Below are 21642 nucleotides of genomic sequence, written 5' to 3' on the forward strand. Positions count from 1 at the left end.
ACCTGAAAAGTAACAGACGGGACCTCCTTGGAGTTCAGGTGGACAGCACTTGAGTAAGACCACCAACTTGTGAAAGTCTTCAACATTGGTCAATAGCTGCCAGTAATTGTTTGGTGAGCCCAACACCGAAGCACCAGACTTGAACAACCGGCTTTTATTGCAGGTTTAAATTATCTCACAGCAGGCACAATAATAATAATAATATAATAATAATAACTCGGGTTACCTTTGCAGCCATAGCCCAAAACAAGCTGAAACTCAAATCTGATCCCCAACATCACTTTCTGTCCGCCATCCATTCTGCTCCCCTACAAGGTAAACTGTCTTAAATGGCTTATTTTCTTTGATTAGATCTACTACATTGGGTAATATGAATATGACTATGAAGGTGACTATGTGGGTGTTATTTCATGTCTAGATGTCTCCAATAATGAAAACAAAAACTTTTTAGAAGATCGGAAACAGATTTTTCTGTGCCATAACTACTAACATATTTCTTTTATTGATATTGAATGCGACTTTGCAGTTGAGTGTGGACCCAATTAATTGCAATAAACGAGGGATTACTGGATATGGTTTTCATACCACGTTGTTTTGAGACTGTTTTCGTTTTTCGTGAGAGAAGCAAGACCCCTGGATGCAATATGTCTGGTTTGTTCACTTTTCATCAGCGGTCATGTTGAAAAGTACCGCGGGATTGCACCCCAAGAGTAGCTTCCTTGGCCACTTTAGTTTTCAGGTAGACACCACTTCAAGATGCAATAAGCTGTCAGAAGTGGGATTCGAACCCACGCCTCGTTAGAGACTGCAACCTGAATGCAGCGCCTTCGACCGCTCGGCCATCCTGACCCGTCAGCTGACATTATTTTTAAAGGGTATTCCAACACGCTGCTTTTTGTTTCCAGTCACTCATGATGTAATTGTGTAATTTTCCAATCTGACTCAAAGGGAAACCCATTTGGTTATTATGTTATGTTAGTCACGATGAACAGCCTAGTTGGTTGACCGATAGCACCAGAGACTCTGATGTCACACTGTTTTCCTGTGTCCAAAAGAAGAAGCTGGAGCAGAAGAAGATGGATGGATGGACAACTGGACTTGTTCAGGTTGTCTGAGAAAACCTTCCGCCTCTCGTCCAAACAGGCTCCATCACTTCATGCTGAATGACTAGGTGGGACAAACACTCGTGTGACTACCTAAACTACCACTAGTCTGACGATTTGGTGCAGGATCCAAAGTATTTACAGTATCCAAAGGTAGAGGCATGTCCAGACAAGAATGGTTTCGCTCTTTTGTGGGTTCAAATGAGCGTGGTTAAGACACAATGGAGTGGGGGCACGGCCAGTCAACGACAGTCGTTTGGGTCTCGTCGTTTGGCTCTTTGAGGTGCAGGTAGACAGCTGAATCTTGACCGGACCAATTAGCCCGTCTGTCTTGTGACGTGCGCCAACAACTTGTAAAACAACAACTGCGCTTGGCAGCTGATTGTCACTGAGAGTTTCTACCAAATTAGCATACCTTGATTGACAACGAGGCAACTTGGATTGATAAACATGGTGTTCTTGTGAAATATAGGGGTCCCAGTTGAAAGCATATGCATTTGTAACAGCACCAGACAAAAATATATGCATCAATAAAAGACCAATGCTGTGTTGTTGCTGCAATTCACCTGTGGTTTGAATGGTGAACTCTATCCATACAGTTGTCCGAATTTTAGTTGTGCTTCCTTTTTAGCATTATGTTTTATCCTTCTTGGCCGGCGCTGTGGCTTAGTTGGTCAAAGTGCCTGTCTTGTAAACAGGAGATCCTGGGTTCAAACCCCAGCAGTGCCTGACTGGTTTGTTCGTGACTCTTTCAGAGCCCCTTTTCAAGCCGCCTGTTTGTGAATCCAAAACCTTGTCTTAGACTTTGATATGGTTTACAATCCTAGCGAAAAAGCAAATATCTAAACAGACCGCTTCAAGCGGCTTCCAAATCAGGTTCAGGAGAAATTAGCCAGAAAAGTAAAGCTTTGTCCACTCAGTCACACAATCCTAATCATTCCTACTGCTTTTCCTCATTTGACTTTCAAAAACGAGTCATGGTGCCTTGGATTTATAGATAGCTGAAGTTATTGCCATGGATCCCGTTACGCCAGAAGGTGCTTCAATCCAAAGAATATGACATGCAAGCAGTGTCAAAAAGAGCTTTTTATGCATTTGCCGGACATAATTATTTAAGTCTGAACCTGTGTCTCTGTAGCGCAATCGGTCAGCGAGCTCTTCAGTTAAGTTGGTCGGTGGAGCCATCCCGGGACACTCTGCGCGCCAATTTGGAATGTAGTTTTGGACTCTCGCGGACAGCCCTGGTATTCTTTCCTTGCAGTTCTTCACTGACAATTTGACCTGTTTACATCACAGACAGCAGTTTATTTCTCGGCCAGTCCCTGCAAATCATGATGTACTTGTGAATAATAGAAGTCCTGGTTGATAGCAAAGGCATTTGTAAACAAAACAGACAGGATCAACGATCAAGAAATGAAGCAATGCTTTTTTGCTGCAGTTCACTTACAGTTACCGTTCTAAGAATGAAATAGGTACAAAGATGCTGCCGTACTTCATGTATGGTTTGAACTGTGAATGTTATGCAGAGTGCCCAGACTGTAGTTTCTTCTTCCACTTTGTTGTATGTTTTGTCATTCAGAGCCCACGTTGCAGATGCTTATCCACGTGACACTTTCATTTTTTCCTAAAGGAGGCCGTGTGTAGGCATTGGTGGTTCAGTGGCAGAATTCTCGCTTGCCAAGTGGGGGACCCGGGTCCGATTCCCGGCCAATGCAAGACTTATACCTTTCATCAGCTCATGCTGGAAAACCTCTGAATTACACCTGAAAAGTAACAGACGGGACCTCCTTGGAGTTCAGGTGGACAGCACTTGAGTAAGACCACCAACTTGTGAAAGTCTTCAACATTGGTCAATAGCTGCCAGTAATTGTTTGGTGAGCCCAACACCGAAGCACCAGACTTGAACAACCGGCTTTTATTGCAGGTTTAAATTATCTCACAGCAGGCACAATAATAATAATAATATAATAATAATAACTCGGGTTACCTTTGCAGCCATAGCCCAAAACAAGCTGAAACTCAAATCTGATCCCCAACATCACTTTCTGTCCGCCATCCATTCTGCTCCCCTACAAGGTAAACTGTCTTAAATGGCTTATTTTCTTTGATTAGATCTACTACATTGGGTAATATGAATATGACTATGAAGGTGACTATGTGGGTGTTATTTCATGTCTAGATGTCTCCAATAATGAAAACAAAAACTTTTTAGAAGATCGGAAACAGATTTTTCTGTGCCATAACTACTAACATATTTCTTTTATTGATATTGAATGCGACTTTGCAGTTGAGTGTGGACCCAATTAATTGCAATAAACGAGGGATTACTGGATATGGTTTTCATACCACGTTGTTTTGAGACTGTTTTCGTTTTTCGTGAGAGAAGCAAGACCCCTGGATGCAATATGTCTGGTTTGTTCACTTTTCATCAGCGGTCATGTTGAAAAGTACCGCGGGATTGCACCCCAAGAGTAGCTTCCTTGGCCACTTTAGTTTTCAGGTAGACACCACTTCAAGATGCAATAAGCTGTCAGAAGTGGGATTCGAACCCACGCCTCGTTAGAGACTGCAACCTGAATGCAGCGCCTTCGACCGCTCGGCCATCCTGACCCGTCAGCTGACATTATTTTTAAAGGGTATTCCAACACGCTGCTTTTTGTTTCCATTCACTCGTGATGTAATTGTGTAATTTTCCAATCTGACTCAAAGGGAAACCCATTTGGTTATTATGTTATGTTAGTCACGATGAACAGCCTAGTTGGTTGACCGATAGCACCAGAGACTCTGATGTCACACTGTTTTCCTGTGTCCAAAAGAAGAAGCTGGAGCAGAAGAAGATGGATGGATGGACAACTGGACTTGTTCAGGTTGTCTGAGAAAACCTTCCGCCTCTCGTCCAAACAGGCTCCATCACTTCATGCTGAATGACTAGGTGGGACAAACACTCGTGTGACTACCTAAACTACCACTAGTCTGACGATTTGGTGCAGGATCCAAAGTATTTACAGTATCCAAAGGAAGAGGCATGTCCAGACAAGAATGGTTTCGCTCTTTTGTGGGTTCAAATGAGCGTGGTTAAGACACAATGGAGTGGGGGCACGGCCAGTCAACGACAGTCGTTTGGGTCTCGTCGTTTGGCTCTTTGAGGTGCAGGTAGACAGCTGAATCTTGACCGGACCAATTAGCCCGTCTGTCTTGTGACGTGCGCCAACAACTTGTAAAACAACAACTGCGCTTGGCAGCTGATTGTCACTGAGAGTTTCTACCAAATTAGCATACCTTGATTGACAACGAGGCAACTTGGATTGATAAACATGGTGTTCTTGTGAAATATAGGGGTCCCAGTTGAAAGCATATGCATTTGTAACAGCACCAGACAAAAATATATGCATCAATAAAAGACCAATGCTGTGTTGTTGCTGCAATTCACCTGTGGTTTGAATGGTGAACTCTATCCATACAGTTGTCCGAATTTTAGTTGTGCTTCCTTTTTAGCATTATGTTTTATCCTTCTTGGCCGGCGCTGTGGCTTAGTTGGTCAAAGTGCCTGTCTTGTAAACAGGAGATCCTGGGTTCAAACCCCAGCAGTGCCTGACTGGTTTGTTCGTGACTCTTTCAGAGCCCTTTTTCAAGCCGCCTGTTTGTGAATCCAAAACCTTGTCTTAGACTTTGATATGGTTTACAATCCTAGCGAAAAAGCAAATATCTAAACAGACCGCTTCAAGCGGCTTCCAAATCAGGTTCAGGAGAAATTAGCCAGAAAAGTAAAGCTTTGTTCACTCAGTCACACAATCCTAATCATTCCTACTGCTTTTCCTCATTTGACTTTCAAAAACGAGTCATGGTGCCTTGGATTTATAGATAGCTGAAGTTATTGCCATGGATCCCGTTACGCCAGAAGGTGCTTCAATCCAAAGAATATGACATGCAAGCAGTGTCAAAAAGAGCTTTTAACGCATTTGCCGGACATAAGTATTTAAGTCTGAACCTGTGTCTCTGTAGCGCAATCGGTCAGCGAGCTCTTCAGTTAAGTTGGTCGGTGGAGCCATCCCGGGACACTCTGCGCGCCAATTTGGAATGTAGTTTTGGACTCTCGCGGACAGCCCTGGTATTCTTTCCTTGCAGTTCTTCACTGACAATTTGACCTGTTTACATCACAGACAGCAGTTTATTTCTCGGCCAGTCCCTGCAAATCATGATGTACTTGTGAATAATAGAAGTCCTGGTTGATAGCAAAGGCATTTGTAAACAAAACAGACAGGATCAACGATCAAGAAATGAAGCAATGCTTTTTTGCTGCAGTTCACTTACAGTTACCGTTCTAAGAATGAAATAGGTACAAAGATGCTGCCGTACTTCATGTATGGTTTGAACTGTGAATGTTATGCAGAGTGCCCAGACTGTAGTTTCTTCTTCCACTTTGTTGTATGTTTTGTCATTCAGAGCCCACGTTGCAGATGCTTATCCACGTGACACTTTCATTTTTTCCTAAAGGAGGCCGTGTGTAGGCATTGGTGGTTCAGTGGCAGAATTCTCGCTTGCCAAGTGGGGGACCCGGGTCCGATTCCCGGCCAATGCAAGACTTATACCTTTCATCAGCTCATGCTGGAAAACCTCTGAATTACACCTGAAAAGTAACAGACGGGACCTCCTTGGAGTTCAGGTGGACAGCACTTGAGTAAGACCACCAACTTGTGAAAGTCTTCAACATTGGTCAATAGCTGCCAGTAATTGTTTGGTGAGCCCAACACCGAAGCACCAGACTTGAACAACCGGCTTTTATTGCAGGTTTAAATTATCTCACAGCAGGCACAATAATAATAATAATATAATAATAATAACTCGGGTTACCTTTGCAGCCATAGCCCAAAACAAGCTGAAACTCAAATCTGATCCCCAACATCACTTTCTGTCCGCCATCCATTCTGCTCCCCTACAAGGTAAACTGTCTTAAATGGCTTATTTTCTTTGATTAGATCTACTACATTGGGTAATATGAATATGACTATGAAGGTGACTATGTGGGTGTTATTTCATGTCTAGATGTCTCCAATAATGAAAACAAAAACTTTTTAGAAGATCGGAAACAGATTTTTCTGTGCCATAACTACTAACATATTTCTTTTATTGATATTGAATGCGACTTTGCAGTTGAGTGTGGACCCAATTAATTGCAATAAACGAGGGATTACTGGATATGGTTTTCATACCACATTGTTTTGAGACTGTTTTCGTTTTTCGTGAGAGAAGCAAGACCCCTGGATGCAATATGTCTGGTTTGTTCACTTTTCATCAGCGGTCATGTTGAAAAGTACCGCGGGATTGCACCCCAAGAGTAGCTTCCTTGGCCACTTTAGTTTTCAGGTAGACACCACTTCAAGATGCAATAAGCTGTCAGAAGTGGGATTCGAACCCACGCCTCGTTAGAGACTGCAACCTGAATGCAGCGCCTTCGACCGCTCGGCCATCCTGACCCGTCAGCTGACATTATTTTTAAAGGGTATTCCAACACGCTGCTTTTTGTTTCCAGTCACTCATGATGTAATTGTGTAATTTTCCAATCTGACTCAAAGGGAAACCCATTTTGTTATTATGTTATGTTAGTCACGATGAACAGCCTAGTTGGTTGACCGATAGCACCAGAGACTCTGATGTCACACTGTTTTCCTGTGTCCAAAAGAAGAAGCTGGAGCAGAAGAAGATGGATGGATGGACAACTGGACTTGTTCAGGTTGTCTGAGAAAACCTTCCGCCTCTCGTCCAAACAGGCTCCATCACTTCATGCTGAATGACTAGGTGGGACAAACACTCGTGTGACTACCTAAACTACCACTAGTCTGACGATTTGGTGCAGGATCCAAAGTATTTACAGTATCCAAAGGTAGAGGCATGTCCAGACAAGAATGGTTTCGCTCTTTTGTGGGTTCAAATGAGCGTGGTTAAGACACAATGGAGTGGGGGCACGGCCAGTCAACGACAGTCGTTTGGGTCTCGTCGTTTGGCTCTTTGAGGTGCAGGTAGACAGCTGAATCTTGACCGGACCAATTAGCCCGTCTGTCTTGTGACGTGCGCCAACAACTTGTAAAACAACAACTGCGCTTGGCAGCTGATTGTCACTGAGAGTTTCTACCAAATTAGCATACCTTGATTGACAACGAGGCAACTTGGATTGATAAACATGGTGTTCTTGTGAAATATAGGGGTCCCAGTTGAAAGCATATGCATTTGTAACAGCACCAGACAAAAATATATGCATCAATAAAAGACCAATGCTGTGTTGTTGCTGCAATTCACCTGTGGTTTGAATGGTGAACTCTATCCATACAGTTGTCCGAATTTTAGTTGTGCTTCCTTTTTAGCATTATGTTTTATCCTTCTTGGCCGGCGCTGTGGCTTAGTTGGTCAAAGTGCCTGTCTTGTAAACAGGAGATCCTGGGTTCAAACCCCAGCAGTGCCTGACTGGTTTGTTCGTGACTCTTTCAGAGCCCCTTTTCAAGCCGCCTGTTTGTGAATCCAAAACCTTGTCTTAGACTTTGATATGGTTTACAATCCTAGCGAAAAAGCAAATATCTAAACAGACCGCTTCAAGCGGCTTCCAAATCAGGTTCAGGAGAAATTAGCCAGAAAAGTAAAGCTTTGTCCACTCAGTCACACAATCCTAATCATTCCTACTGCTTTTCCTCATTTGACTTTCAAAAACGAGTCATGGTGCCTTGGATTTATAGATAGCTGAAGTTATTGCCATGGATCCCGTTACGCCAGAAGGTGCTTCAATCCAAAGAATATGACATGCAAGCAGTGTCAAAAAGAGCTTTTTATGCATTTGCCGGACATAATTATTTAAGTCTGAACCTGTGTCTCTGTAGCGCAATCGGTCAGCGAGCTCTTCAGTTAAGTTGGTCGGTGGAGCCATCCCGGGACACTCTGCGCGCCAATTTGGAATGTAGTTTTGGACTCTCGCGGACAGCCCTGGTATTCTTTCCTTGCAGTTCTTCACTGACAATTTGACCTGTTTACATCACAGACAGCAGTTTATTTCTCGGCCAGTCCCTGCAAATCATGATGTACTTGTGAATAATAGAAGTCCTGGTTGATAGCAAAGGCATTTGTAAACAAAACAGACAGGATCAACGATCAAGAAATGAAGCAATGCTTTTTTGCTGCAGTTCACTTACAGTTACCGTTCTAAGAATGAAATAGGTACAAAGATGCTGCCGTACTTCATGTATGGTTTGAACTGTGAATGTTATGCAGAGTGCCCAGACTGTAGTTTCTTCTTCCACTTTGTTGTATGTTTTGTCATTCAGAGCCCACGTTGCAGATGCTTATCCACGTGACACTTTCATTTTTTCCTAAAGGAGGCCGTGTGTAGGCATTGGTGGTTCAGTGGCAGAATTCTCGCTTGCCAAGTGGGGGACCCGGGTCCGATTCCCGGCCAATGCAAGACTTATACCTTTCATCAGCTCATGCTGGAAAACCTCTGAATTACACCTGAAAAGTAACAGACGGGACCTCCTTGGAGTTCAGGTGGACAGCACTTGAGTAAGACCACCAACTTGTGAAAGTCTTCAACATTGGTCAATAGCTGCCAGTAATTGTTTGGTGAGCCCAACACCGAAGCACCAGACTTGAACAACCGGCTTTTATTGCAGGTTTAAATTATCTCACAGCAGGCACAATAATAATAATAATATAATAATAATAACTCGGGTTACCTTTGCAGCCATAGCCCAAAACAAGCTGAAACTCAAATCTGATCCCCAACATCACTTTCTGTCCGCCATCCATTCTGCTCCCCTACAAGGTAAACTGTCTTAAATGGCTTATTTTCTTTGATTAGATCTACTACATTGGGTAATATGAATATGACTATGAAGGTGACTATGTGGGTGTTATTTCATGTCTAGATGTCTCCAATAATGAAAACAAAAACTTTTTAGAAGATCGGAAACAGATTTTTCTGTGCCATAACTACTAACATATTTCTTTTATTGATATTGAATGCGACTTTGCAGTTGAGTGTGGACCCAATTAATTGCAATAAACGAGGGATTACTGGATATGGTTTTCATACCACATTGTTTTGAGACTGTTTTCGTTTTTCGTGAGAGAAGCAAGACCCCTGGATGCAATATGTCTGGTTTGTTCACTTTTCATCAGCGGTCATGTTGAAAAGTACCGCGGGATTGCACCCCAAGAGTAGCTTCCTTGGCCACTTTAGTTTTCAGGTAGACACCACTTCAAGATGCAATAAGCTGTCAGAAGTGGGATTCGAACCCACGCCTCGTTAGAGACTGCAACCTGAATGCAGCGCCTTCGACCGCTCGGCCATCCTGACCCGTCAGCTGACATTATTTTTAAAGGGTATTCCAACACGCTGCTTTTTGTTTCCAGTCACTCATGATGTAATTGTGTAATTTTCCAATCTGACTCAAAGGGAAACCCATTTTGTTATTATGTTATGTTAGTCACGATGAACAGCCTAGTTGGTTGACCGATAGCACCAGAGACTCTGATGTCACACTGTTTTCCTGTGTCCAAAAGAAGAAGCTGGAGCAGAAGAAGATGGATGGATGGACAACTGGACTTGTTCAGGTTGTCTGAGAAAACCTTCCGCCTCTCGTCCAAACAGGCTCCATCACTTCATGCTGAATGACTAGGTGGGACAAACACTCGTGTGACTACCTAAACTACCACTAGTCTGACGATTTGGTGCAGGATCCAAAGTATTTACAGTATCCAAAGGTAGAGGCATGTCCAGACAAGAATGGTTTCGCTCTTTTGTGGGTTCAAATGAGCGTGGTTAAGACACAATGGAGTGGGGGCACGGCCAGTCAACGACAGTCGTTTGGGTCTCGTCGTTTGGCTCTTTGAGGTGCAGGTAGACAGCTGAATCTTGACCGGACCAATTAGCCCGTCTGTCTTGTGACGTGCGCCAACAACTTGTAAAACAACAACTGCGCTTGGCAGCTGATTGTCACTGAGAGTTTCTACCAAATTAGCATACCTTGATTGACAACGAGGCAACTTGGATTGATAAACATGGTGTTCTTGTGAAATATAGGGGTCCCAGTTGAAAGCATATGCATTTGTAACAGCACCAGACAAAAATATATGCATCAATAAAAGACCAATGCTGTGTTGTTGCTGCAATTCACCTGTGGTTTGAATGGTGAACTCTATCCATACAGTTGTCCGAATTTTAGTTGTGCTTCCTTTTTAGCATTATGTTTTATCCTTCTTGGCCGGCGCTGTGGCTTAGTTGGTCAAAGTGCCTGTCTTGTAAACAGGAGATCCTGGGTTCAAACCCCAGCAGTGCCTGACTGGTTTGTTCGTGACTCTTTCAGAGCCCCTTTTCAAGCCGCCTGTTTGTGAATCCAAAACCTTGTCTTAGACTTTGATATGGTTTACAATCCTAGCGAAAAAGCAAATATCTAAACAGACCGCTTCAAGCGGCTTCCAAATCAGGTTCAGGAGAAATTAGCCAGAAAAGTAAAGCTTTGTCCACTCAGTCACACAATCCTAATCATTCCTACTGCTTTTCCTCATTTGACTTTCAAAAACGAGTCATGGTGCCTTGGATTTATAGATAGCTGAAGTTATTGCCATGGATCCCGTTACGCCAGAAGGTGCTTCAATCCAAAGAATATGACATGCAAGCAGTGTCAAAAAGAGCTTTTTATGCATTTGCCGGACATAATTATTTAAGTCTGAACCTGTGTCTCTGTAGCGCAATCGGTCAGCGAGCTCTTCAGTTAAGTTGGTCGGTGGAGCCATCCCGGGACACTCTGCGCGCCAATTTGGAATGTAGTTTTGGACTCTCGCGGACAGCCCTGGTATTCTTTCCTTGCAGTTCTTCACTGACAATTTGACCTGTTTACATCACAGACAGCAGTTTATTTCTCGGCCAGTCCCTGCAAATCATGATGTACTTGTGAATAATAGAAGTCCTGGTTGATAGCAAAGGCATTTGTAAACAAAACAGACAGGATCAACGATCAAGAAATGAAGCAATGCTTTTTTGCTGCAGTTCACTTACAGTTACCGTTCTAAGAATGAAATAGGTACAAAGATGCTGCCGTACTTCATGTATGGTTTGAACTGTGAATGTTATGCAGAGTGCCCAGACTGTAGTTTCTTCTTCCACTTTGTTGTATGTTTTGTCATTCAGAGCCCACGTTGCAGATGCTTATCCACGTGACACTTTCATTTTTTCCTAAAGGAGGCCGTGTGTAGGCATTGGTGGTTCAGTGGCAGAATTCTCGCTTGCCAAGTGGGGGACCCGGGTCCGATTCCCGGCCAATGCAAGACTTATACCTTTCATCAGCTCATGCTGGAAAACCTCTGAATTACACCTGAAAAGTAACAGACGGGACCTCCTTGGAGTTCAGGTGGACAGCACTTGAGTAAGACCACCAACTTGTGAAAGTCTTCAACATTGGTCAATAGCTGCCAGTAATTGTTTGGTGAGCCCAACACCGAAGCACCAGACTTGAACAACCGGCTTTTATTGCAGGTTTAAATTATCTCACAGCAGGCACAATAATAATAATAATATAATAATAATAACTCGGGTTACCTTTGCAGCCATAGCCCAAAACAAGCTGAAACTCAAATCTGATCCCCAACATCACTTTCTGTCCGCCATCCATTCTGCTCCCCTACAAGGTAAACTGTCTTAAATGGCTTATTTTCTTTGATTAGATCTACTACATTGGGTAATATGAATATGACTATGAAGGTGACTATGTGGGTGTTATTTCATGTCTAGATGTCTCCAATAATGAAAACAAAAACTTTTTAGAAGATCGGAAACAGATTTTTCTGTGCCATAACTACTAACATATTTCTTTTATTGATATTGAATGCGACTTTGCAGTTGAGTGTGGACCCAATTAATTGCAATAAACGAGGGATTACTGGATATGGTTTTCATACCACGTTGTTTTGAGACTGTTTTCGTTTTTCGTGAGAGAAGCAAGACCCCTGGATGCAATATGTCTGGTTTGTTCACTTTTCATCAGCGGTCATGTTGAAAAGTACCGCGGGATTGCACCCCAAGAGTAGCTTCCTTGGCCACTTTAGTTTTCAGGTAGACACCACTTCAAGATGCAATAAGCTGTCAGAAGTGGGATTCGAACCCACGCCTCGTTAGAGACTGCAACCTGAATGCAGCGCCTTCGACCGCTCGGCCATCCTGACCCGTCAGCTGACATTATTTTTAAAGGGTATTCCAACACGCTGCTTTTTGTTTCCATTCACTCGTGATGTAATTGTGTAATTTTCCAATCTGACTCAAAGGGAAACCCATTTGGTTATTATGTTATGTTAGTCACGATGAACAGCCTAGTTGGTTGACCGATAGCACCAGAGACTCTGATGTCACACTGTTTTCCTGTGTCCAAAAGAAGAAGCTGGAGCAGAAGAAGATGGATGGATGGACAACTGGACTTGTTCAGGTTGTCTGAGAAAACCTTCCGCCTCTCGTCCAAACAGGCTCCATCACTTCATGCTGAATGACTAGGTGGGACAAACACTCGTGTGACTACCTAAACTACCACTAGTCTGACGATTTGGTGCAGGATCCAAAGTATTTACAGTATCCAAAGGAAGAGGCATGTCCAGACAAGAATGGTTTCGCTCTTTTGTGGGTTCAAATGAGCGTGGTTAAGACACAATGGAGTGGGGGCACGGCCAGTCAACGACAGTCGTTTGGGTCTCGTCGTTTGGCTCTTTGAGGTGCAGGTAGACAGCTGAATCTTGACCGGACCAATTAGCCCGTCTGTCTTGTGACGTGCGCCAACAACTTGTAAAACAACAACTGCGCTTGGCAGCTGATTGTCACTGAGAGTTTCTACCAAATTAGCATACCTTGATTGACAACGAGGCAACTTGGATTGATAAACATGGTGTTCTTGTGAAATATAGGGGTCCCAGTTGAAAGCATATGCATTTGTAACAGCACCAGACAAAAATATATGCATCAATAAAAGACCAATGCTGTGTTGTTGCTGCAATTCACCTGTGGTTTGAATGGTGAACTCTATCCATACAGTTGTCCGAATTTTAGTTGTGCTTCCTTTTTAGCATTATGTTTTATCCTTCTTGGCCGGCGCTGTGGCTTAGTTGGTCAAAGTGCCTGTCTTGTAAACAGGAGATCCTGGGTTCAAACCCCAGCAGTGCCTGACTGGTTTGTTCGTGACTCTTTCAGAGCCCTTTTTCAAGCCGCCTGTTTGTGAATCCAAAACCTTGTCTTAGACTTTGATATGGTTTACAATCCTAGCGAAAAAGCAAATATCTAAACAGACCGCTTCAAGCGGCTTCCAAATCAGGTTCAGGAGAAATTAGCCAGAAAAGTAAAGCTTTGTTCACTCAGTCACACAATCCTAATCATTCCTACTGCTTTTCCTCATTTGACTTTCAAAAACGAGTCATGGTGCCTTGGATTTATAGATAGCTGAAGTTATTGCCATGGATCCCGTTACGCCAGAAGGTGCTTCAATCCAAAGAATATGACATGCAAGCAGTGTCAAAAAGAGCTTTTAATGCATTTGCCGGACATAAGTATTTAAGTCTGAACCTGTGTCTCTGTAGCGCAATCGGTCAGCGAGCTCTTCAGTTAAGTTGGTCGGTGGAGCCATCCCGGGACACTCTGCGCGCCAATTTGGAATGTAGTTTTGGACTCTCGCGGTCAGCCCTGGTATTCTTTCCTTGCAGTTCTTCACTGACAATTTGACCTGTTTACATCACAGACAGCAGTTTATTTCTCGGCCAGTCCCTGCAAATCATGATGTACTTGTGAATAATAGAAGTCCTGGTTGATAGCAAAGGCATTTGTAAACAAAACAGACAGGATCAACGATCAAGAAATGAAGCAATGCTTTTTTGCTGCAGTTCACTTACAGTTACCGTTCTAAGAATGAAATAGGTACAAAGATGCTGCCGTACTTCATGTATGGTTTGAACTGTGAATGTTATGCAGAGTGCCCAGACTGTAGTTTCTTCTTCCACTTTGTTGTATGTTTTGTCATTCAGAGCCCACGTTGCAGATGCTTATCCACGTGACACTTTCATTTTTTCCTAAAGGAGGCCGTGTGTAGGCATTGGTGGTTCAGTGGCAGAATTCTCGCTTGCCAAGTGGGGGACCCGGGTCCGATTCCCGGCCAATGCAAGACTTATACCTTTCATCAGCTCATGCTGGAAAACCTCTGAATTACACCTGAAAAGTAACAGACGGGACCTCCTTGGAGTTCAGGTGGACAGCACTTGAGTAAGACCACCAACTTGTGAAAGTCTTCAACATTGGTCAATAGCTGCCAGTAATTGTTTGGTGAGCCCAACACCGAAGCACCAGACTTGAACAACCGGCTTTTATTGCAGGTTTAAATTATCTCACAGCAGGCACAATAATAATAATAATATAATAATAATAACTCGGGTTACCTTTGCAGCCATAGCCCAAAACAAGCTGAAACTCAAATCTGATCCCCAACATCACTTTCTGTCCGCCATCCATTCTGCTCCCCTACAAGGTAAACTGTCTTAAATGGCTTATTTTCTTTGATTAGATCTACTACATTGGGTAATATGAATATGACTATGAAGGTGACTATGTGGGTGTTATTTCATGTCTAGATGTCTCCAATAATGAAAACAAAAACTTTTTAGAAGATCGGAAACAGATTTTTCTGTGCCATAACTACTAACATATTTCTTTTATTGATATTGAATGCGACTTTGCAGTTGAGTGTGGACCCAATTAATTGCAATAAACGAGGGATTACTGGATATGGTTTTCATACCACGTTGTTTTGAGACTGTTTTCGTTTTTCGTGAGAGAAGCAAGACCCCTGGATGCAATATGTCTGGTTTGTTCACTTTTCATCAGCGGTCATGTTGAAAAGTACCGCGGGATTGCACCCCAAGAGTAGCTTCCTTGGCCACTTTAGTTTTCAGGTAGACACCACTTCAAGATGCAATAAGCTGTCAGAAGTGGGATTCGAACCCACGCCTCGTTAGAGACTGCAACCTGAATGCAGCGCCTTCGACCGCTCGGCCATCCTGACCCGTCAGCTGACATTATTTTTAAAGGGTATTCCAACACGCTGCTTTTTGTTTCCAGTCACTCATGATGTAATTGTGTAATTTTCCAATCTGACTCAAAGGGAAACCCATTTGGTTATTATGTTATGTTAGTCACGATGAACAGCCTAGTTGGTTGACCGATAGCACCAGAGACTCTGATGTCACACTGTTTTCCTGTGTCCAAAAGAAGAAGCTGGAGCAGAAGAAGATGGATGGATGGACAACTGGACTTGTTCAGGTTGTCTGAGAAAACCTTCCGCCTCTCGTCCAAACAGGCTCCATCACTTCATGCTGAATGACTAGGTGGGACAAACACTCGTGTGACTACCTAAACTACCACTAGTCTGACGATTTGGTGCAGGATCCAAAGTATTTACAGTATCCAAAGGTAGAGGCATGTCCAGACAAGAATGGTTTCGCTCTTTTGTGGGTTCAAATGAGCGTGGTTAAGACACAATGGAGTGGGGGCACGGCCAGTCAACGACAGTCGTTTGGGTCTCGTCGTTTGGCTCTTTGAGGTGCAGGTAGACAGCTGAATCTTGACCGGACCAATTAGCCCGTCTGTCTTGTGACGTGCGCCAACAACTTGTAAAACAACAACTGCGCTTGGCAGCTGATTGTCACTGAGAGTTTCTACCAAATTAGCATACCTTGATTGACAACGAGGCAACTTGGATTGATAAACATGGTGTTCTTGTGAAATATAGGGGTCCCAGTTGAAAGCATATGCATTTGTAACAGCACCAGACAAAAATATATGCATCAATAAAAGACCAATGCTGTGTTGTTGCTGCAATTCACCTGTGGTTTGAATGGTGAACTCTATCCATACAGTTGTCCGAATTTTAGTTGTGCTTCCTTTTTAGCATTATGTTTTATCCTTCTTGGCCGGCGCTGTGGCTTAGTTGGTCAAAGTGCCTGTCTTGTAAACAGGAGATCCTGGGTTCAAACCCCAGCAGTGCCTGACTGGTTTGTTCGTGACTCTTTCAGAGCCCCTTTTCAAGCCGCCTGTTTGTGAATCCAAAACCTTGTCTTAGACTTTGATATGGTTTACAATCCTAGCGAAAAAGCAAATATCTAAACAGACCGCTTCAAGCGGCTTCCAAATCAGGTTCAGGAGAAATTAGCCAGAAAAGTAAAGCTTTGTCCACTCAGTCACACAATCCTAATCATTCCTACTGCTTTTCCTCATTTGACTTTCAAAAACGAGTCATGGTGCCTTGGATTTATAGATAGCTGAAGTTATTGCCATGGATCCCGTTACGCCAGAAGGTGCTTCAATCCAAAGAATATGACATGCAAGCAGTGTCAAAAAGAGCTTTTTATGCATTTGCCGGACATAAGTATTTAAGTCTGAACCTGTGTCTCTGTAGCGCAATCGGTCAGCGAGCTCTTCAGTTAAGTTGGTCGGTGGAGCCATCCCGGGACACTCTGCGCGCCAATTTGGAATGTAGTTTTGGACTCTCGCGGACAGCCCTGGTATTCTTTCCTTGCAGTTCTTCACTGACAATTTGACCTGTTTACATCACAGACAGCAGTTTATTTCTCGGCCAGTCCCTGCAAATCATGATGTACTTGTGAATAATAGAAGTCCTGGTTGATAGCAAAGGCATTTGTAAACAAAACAGACAGGATCAACGATCAAGAAATGAAGCAATGCTTTTTTGCTGCAGTTCACTTACAGTTACCGTTCTAAGAATGAAATAGGTACAAAGATGCTGCCGTACTTCATGTATGGTTTGAACTGTGAATGTTATGCAGAGTGCCCAGACTGTAGTTTCTTCTTCCACTTTGTTGTATGTTTTGTCATTCAGAGCCCACGTTGCAGATGCTTATCCACGTGACACTTTCATTTTTTCCTAAAGGAGGCCGTGTGTAGGCATTGGTGGTTCAGTGGCAGAATTCTCGCTTGCCAAGTGGGGGACCCGGGTCCGATTCCCGGCCAATGCAAGACTTATACCTTTCATCAGCTCATGCTGGAAAACCTCTGAATTACACCTGAAAAGTAACAGACGGGACCTCCTTGGAGTTCAGGTGGACAGCACTTGAGTAAGACCACCAACTTGTGAAAGTCTTCAACATTGGTCAATAGCTGCCAGTAATTGTTTGGTGAGCCCAACACCGAAGCACCAGACTTGAACAACCGGCTTTTATTGCAGGTTTAAATTATCTCACAGCAGGCACAATAATAATAATAATATAATAATAATAACTCGGGTTACCTTTGCAGCCATAGCCCAAAACAAGCTGAAACTCAAATCTGATCCCCAACATCACTTTCTGTCCGCCATCCATTCTGCTCCCCTACAAGGTAAACTGTCTTAAATGGCTTATTTTCTTTGATTAGATCTACTACATTGGGTAATATGAATATGACTATGAAGGTGACTATGTGGGTGTTATTTCATGTCTAGATGTCTCCAATAATGAAAACAAAAACTTTTTAGAAGATCGGAAACAGATTTTTCTGTGCCATAACTACTAACATATTTCTTTTATTGATATTGAATGCGACTTTGCAGTTGAGTGTGGACCCAATTAATTGCAATAAACGAGGGATTACTGGATATGGTTTTCATACCACGTTGTTTTGAGACTGTTTTCGTTTTTCGTGAGAGAAGCAAGACCCCTGGATGCAATATGTCTGGTTTGTTCACTTTTCATCAGCGGTCATGTTGAAAAGTACCGCGGGATTGCACCCCAAGAGTAGCTTCCTTGGCCACTTTAGTTTTCAGGTAGACACCACTTCAAGATGCAATAAGCTGTCAGAAGTGGGATTCGAACCCACGCCTCGTTAGAGACTGCAACCTGAATGCAGCGCCTTCGACCGCTCGGCCATCCTGACCCGTCAGCTGACATTATTTTTAAAGGGTATTCCAACACGCTGCTTTTTGTTTCCAGTCACTCATGATGTAATTGTGTAATTTTCCAATCTGACTCAAAGGGAAACCCATTTGGTTATTATGTTATGTTAGTCACGATGAACAGCCTAGTTGGTTGACCGATAGCACCAGAGACTCTGATGTCACACTGTTTTCCTGTGTCCAAAAGAAGAAGCTGGAGCAGAAGAAGATGGATGGATGGACAACTGGACTTGTTCAGGTTGTCTGAGAAAACCTTCCGCCTCTCGTCCAAACAGGCTCCATCACTTCATGCTGAATGACTAGGTGGGACAAACACTCGTGTGACTACCTAAACTACCACTAGTCTGACGATTTGGTGCAGGATCCAAAGTATTTACAGTATCCAAAGGTAGAGGCATGTCCAGACAAGAATGGTTTCGCTCTTTTGTGGGTTCAAATGAGCGTGGTTAAGACACAATGGAGTGGGGGCACGGCCAGTCAACGACAGTCGTTTGGGTCTCGTCGTTTGGCTCTTTGAGGTGCAGGTAGACAGCTGAATCTTGACCGGACCAATTAGCCCGTCTGTCTTGTGACGTGCGCCAACAACTTGTAAAACAACAACTGCGCTTGGCAGCTGATTGTCACTGAGAGTTTCTACCAAATTAGCATACCTTGATTGACAACGAGGCAACTTGGATTGATAAACATGGTGTTCTTGTGAAATATAGGGGTCCCAGTTGAAAGCATATGCATTTGTAACAGCACCAGACAAAAATATATGCATCAATAAAAGACCAATGCTGTGTTGTTGCTGCAATTCACCTGTGGTTTGAATGGTGAACTCTATCCATACAGTTGTCCGAATTTTAGTTGTGCTTCCTTTTTAGCATTATGTTTTATCCTTCTTGGCCGGCGCTGTGGCTTAGTTGGTCAAAGTGCCTGTCTTGTAAACAGGAGATCCTGGGTTCAAACCCCAGCAGTGCCTGACTGGTTTGTTCGTGACTCTTTCAGAGCCCCTTTTCAAGCCGCCTGTTTGTGAATCCAAAACCTTGTCTTAGACTTTGATATGGTTTACAATCCTAGCGAAAAAGCAAATATCTAAACAGACCGCTTCAAGCGGCTTCCAAATCAGGTTCAGGAGAAATTAGCCAGAAAAGTAAAGCTTTGTCCACTCAGTCACACAATCCTAATCATTCCTACTGCTTTTCCTCATTTGACTTTCAAAAACGAGTCATGGTGCCTTGGATTTATAGATAGCTGAAGTTATTGCCATGGATCCCGTTACGCCAGAAGGTGCTTCAATCCAAAGAATATGACATGCAAGCAGTGTCAAAAAGAGCTTTTTATGCATTTGCCGGACATAAGTATTTAAGTCTGAACCTGTGTCTCTGTAGCGCAATCGGTCAGCGAGCTCTTCAGTTAAGTTGGTCGGTGGAGCCATCCCGGGACACTCTGCGCGCCAATTTGGAATGTAGTTTTGGACTCTCGCGGACAGCCCTGGTATTCTTTCCTTGCAGTTCTTCACTGACAATTTGACCTGTTTACATCACAGACAGCAGTTTATTTCTCGGCCAGTCCCTGCAAATCATGATGTACTTGTGAATAATAGAAGTCCTGGTTGATAGCAAAGGCATTTGTAAACAAAACAGACAGGATCAACGATCAAGAAATGAAGCAATGCTTTTTTGCTGCAGTTCACTTACAGTTACCGTTCTAAGAATGAAATAGGTACAAAGATGCTGCCGTACTTCATGTATGGTTTGAACTGTGAATGTTATGCAGAGTGCCCAGACTGTAGTTTCTTCTTCCACTTTGTTGTATGTTTTGTCATTCAGAGCCCACGTTGCAGATGCTTATCCACGTGACACTTTCATTTTTTCCTAAAGGAGGCCGTGTGTAGGCATTGGTGGTTCAGTGGCAGAATTCTCGCTTGCCAAGTGGGGGACCCGGGTCCGATTCCCGGCCAATGCAAGACTTATACCTTTCATCAGCTCATGCTGGAAAACCTCTGAATTACACCTGAAAAGTAACAGACGGGACCTCCTTGGAGTTCAGGTGGACAGCACTTGAGTAAGACCACCAACTTGTGAAAGTCTTCAACATTGGTCAATAGCTGCCAGTAATTGTTTGGTGAGCCCAACACCGAAGCACCAGACTTGAACAACCGGCTTTTATTGCAGGTTTAAATTATCTCACAGCAGGCACAATAATAATAATAATATAATAATAATAACTCGGGTTACCTTTGCAGCCATAGCCCAAAACAAGCTGAAACTCAAATCTGATCCCCAACATCACTTTCTGTCCGCCATCCATTCTGCTCCCCTACAAGGTAAACTGTCTTAAATGGCTTATTTTCTTTGATTAGATCTACTACATTGGGTAATATGAATATGACTATGAAGGTGACTATGTGGGTGTTATTTCATGTCTAGATGTCTCCAATAATGAAAACAAAAACTTTTTAGAAGATCGGAAACAGATTTTTCTGTGCCATAACTACTAACATATTTCTTTTATTGATATTGAATGCGACTTTGCAGTTGAGTGTGGACCCAATTAATTGCAATAAACGAGGGATTACTGGATATGGTTTTCATACCACGTTGTTTTGAGACTGTTTTCGTTTTTCGTGAGAGAAGCAAGACCCCTGGATGCAATATGTCTGGTTTGTTCACTTTTCATCAGCGGTCATGTTGAAAAGTACCGCGGGATTGCACCCCAAGAGTAGCTTCCTTGGCCACTTTAGTTTTCAGGTAGACACCACTTCAAGATGCAATAAGCTGTCAGAAGTGGGATTCGAACCCACGCCTCGTTAGAGACTGCAACCTGAATGCAGCGCCTTCGACCGCTCGGCCATCCTGACCCGTCAGCTGACATTATTTTTAAAGGGTATTCCAACACGCTGCTTTTTGTTTCCAGTCACTCATGATGTAATTGTGTAATTTTCCAATCTGACTCAAAGGGAAACCCATTTGGTTATTATGTTATGTTAGTCACGATGAACAGCCTAGTTGGTTGACCGATAGCACCAGAGACTCTGATGTCACACTGTTTTCCTGTGTCCAAAAGAAGAAGCTGGAGCAGAAGAAGATGGATGGATGGACAACTGGACTTGTTCAGGTTGTCTGAGAAAACCTTCCGCCTCTCGTCCAAACAGGCTCCATCACTTCATGCTGAATGACTAGGTGGGACAAACACTCGTGTGACTACCTAAACTACCACTAGTCTGACGATTTGGTGCAGGATCCAAAGTATTTACAGTATCCAAAGGTAGAGGCATGTCCAGACAAGAATGGTTTCGCTCTTTTGTGGGTTCAAATGAGCGTGGTTAAGACACAATGGAGTGGGGGCACGGCCAGTCAACGACAGTCGTTTGGGTCTCGTCGTTTGGCTCTTTGAGGTGCAGGTAGACAGCTGAATCTTGACCGGACCAATTAGCCCGTCTGTCTTGTGACGTGCGCCAACAACTTGTAAAACAACAACTGCGCTTGGCAGCTGATTGTCACTGAGAGTTTCTACCAAATTAGCATACCTTGATTGACAACGAGGCAACTTGGATTGATAAACATGGTGTTCTTGTGAAATATAGGGGTCCCAGTTGAAAGCAT

At 43.3% G+C, this 21642-nt stretch overlaps 22 non-coding genes and 1 pseudogene across 22 annotated transcripts; 15 read left to right on the forward strand and 8 right to left on the reverse strand.

Moving 5' to 3' along the window:
- Positions 1 to 21642, forward strand: part of LOC129190320 (uncharacterized) — a 156076-nt pseudogene that overhangs the window by 44006 nt on the left and 90428 nt on the right.
- On the reverse strand, positions 768 to 849 carry trnal-cag (transfer RNA leucine (anticodon CAG)). Its single transcript has one exon. It is a non-coding gene; the product is annotated as a tRNA-Leu (tRNA).
- trnat-ugu (transfer RNA threonine (anticodon UGU)) lies at positions 1759 to 1832 on the forward strand. Its single transcript has one exon. It is a non-coding gene; the product is annotated as a tRNA-Thr (tRNA).
- Positions 2748 to 2818, forward strand: trnag-gcc (transfer RNA glycine (anticodon GCC)). Its single transcript has one exon. It is a non-coding gene; the product is annotated as a tRNA-Gly (tRNA).
- On the reverse strand, positions 3632 to 3713 carry trnal-cag (transfer RNA leucine (anticodon CAG)). Its single transcript has one exon. It is a non-coding gene; the product is annotated as a tRNA-Leu (tRNA).
- On the forward strand, positions 4623 to 4696 carry trnat-ugu (transfer RNA threonine (anticodon UGU)). Its single transcript has one exon. It is a non-coding gene; the product is annotated as a tRNA-Thr (tRNA).
- On the forward strand, positions 5612 to 5682 carry trnag-gcc (transfer RNA glycine (anticodon GCC)). The gene has a single exon. It is a non-coding gene; the product is annotated as a tRNA-Gly (tRNA).
- On the reverse strand, positions 6496 to 6577 carry trnal-cag (transfer RNA leucine (anticodon CAG)). The gene has a single exon. It is a non-coding gene; the product is annotated as a tRNA-Leu (tRNA).
- Positions 7487 to 7560, forward strand: trnat-ugu (transfer RNA threonine (anticodon UGU)). The gene has a single exon. It is a non-coding gene; the product is annotated as a tRNA-Thr (tRNA).
- On the forward strand, positions 8476 to 8546 carry trnag-gcc (transfer RNA glycine (anticodon GCC)). The gene has a single exon. It is a non-coding gene; the product is annotated as a tRNA-Gly (tRNA).
- On the reverse strand, positions 9360 to 9441 carry trnal-cag (transfer RNA leucine (anticodon CAG)). The gene has a single exon. It is a non-coding gene; the product is annotated as a tRNA-Leu (tRNA).
- trnat-ugu (transfer RNA threonine (anticodon UGU)) lies at positions 10351 to 10424 on the forward strand. The gene has a single exon. It is a non-coding gene; the product is annotated as a tRNA-Thr (tRNA).
- trnag-gcc (transfer RNA glycine (anticodon GCC)) lies at positions 11340 to 11410 on the forward strand. The gene has a single exon. It is a non-coding gene; the product is annotated as a tRNA-Gly (tRNA).
- trnal-cag (transfer RNA leucine (anticodon CAG)) lies at positions 12224 to 12305 on the reverse strand. Its single transcript has one exon. It is a non-coding gene; the product is annotated as a tRNA-Leu (tRNA).
- Positions 13215 to 13288, forward strand: trnat-ugu (transfer RNA threonine (anticodon UGU)). Its single transcript has one exon. It is a non-coding gene; the product is annotated as a tRNA-Thr (tRNA).
- trnag-gcc (transfer RNA glycine (anticodon GCC)) lies at positions 14204 to 14274 on the forward strand. Its single transcript has one exon. It is a non-coding gene; the product is annotated as a tRNA-Gly (tRNA).
- Positions 15088 to 15169, reverse strand: trnal-cag (transfer RNA leucine (anticodon CAG)). The gene has a single exon. It is a non-coding gene; the product is annotated as a tRNA-Leu (tRNA).
- On the forward strand, positions 16079 to 16152 carry trnat-ugu (transfer RNA threonine (anticodon UGU)). The gene has a single exon. It is a non-coding gene; the product is annotated as a tRNA-Thr (tRNA).
- On the forward strand, positions 17068 to 17138 carry trnag-gcc (transfer RNA glycine (anticodon GCC)). The gene has a single exon. It is a non-coding gene; the product is annotated as a tRNA-Gly (tRNA).
- On the reverse strand, positions 17952 to 18033 carry trnal-cag (transfer RNA leucine (anticodon CAG)). Its single transcript has one exon. It is a non-coding gene; the product is annotated as a tRNA-Leu (tRNA).
- trnat-ugu (transfer RNA threonine (anticodon UGU)) lies at positions 18943 to 19016 on the forward strand. The gene has a single exon. It is a non-coding gene; the product is annotated as a tRNA-Thr (tRNA).
- On the forward strand, positions 19932 to 20002 carry trnag-gcc (transfer RNA glycine (anticodon GCC)). Its single transcript has one exon. It is a non-coding gene; the product is annotated as a tRNA-Gly (tRNA).
- On the reverse strand, positions 20816 to 20897 carry trnal-cag (transfer RNA leucine (anticodon CAG)). Its single transcript has one exon. It is a non-coding gene; the product is annotated as a tRNA-Leu (tRNA).

Source organism: Dunckerocampus dactyliophorus, chromosome 11 (genome assembly GCF_027744805.1).
Source record: "Dunckerocampus dactyliophorus isolate RoL2022-P2 chromosome 11, RoL_Ddac_1.1, whole genome shotgun sequence".
In the NCBI taxonomy this organism is placed as follows: domain Eukaryota; kingdom Metazoa; phylum Chordata; class Actinopteri; order Syngnathiformes; family Syngnathidae; genus Dunckerocampus; species Dunckerocampus dactyliophorus.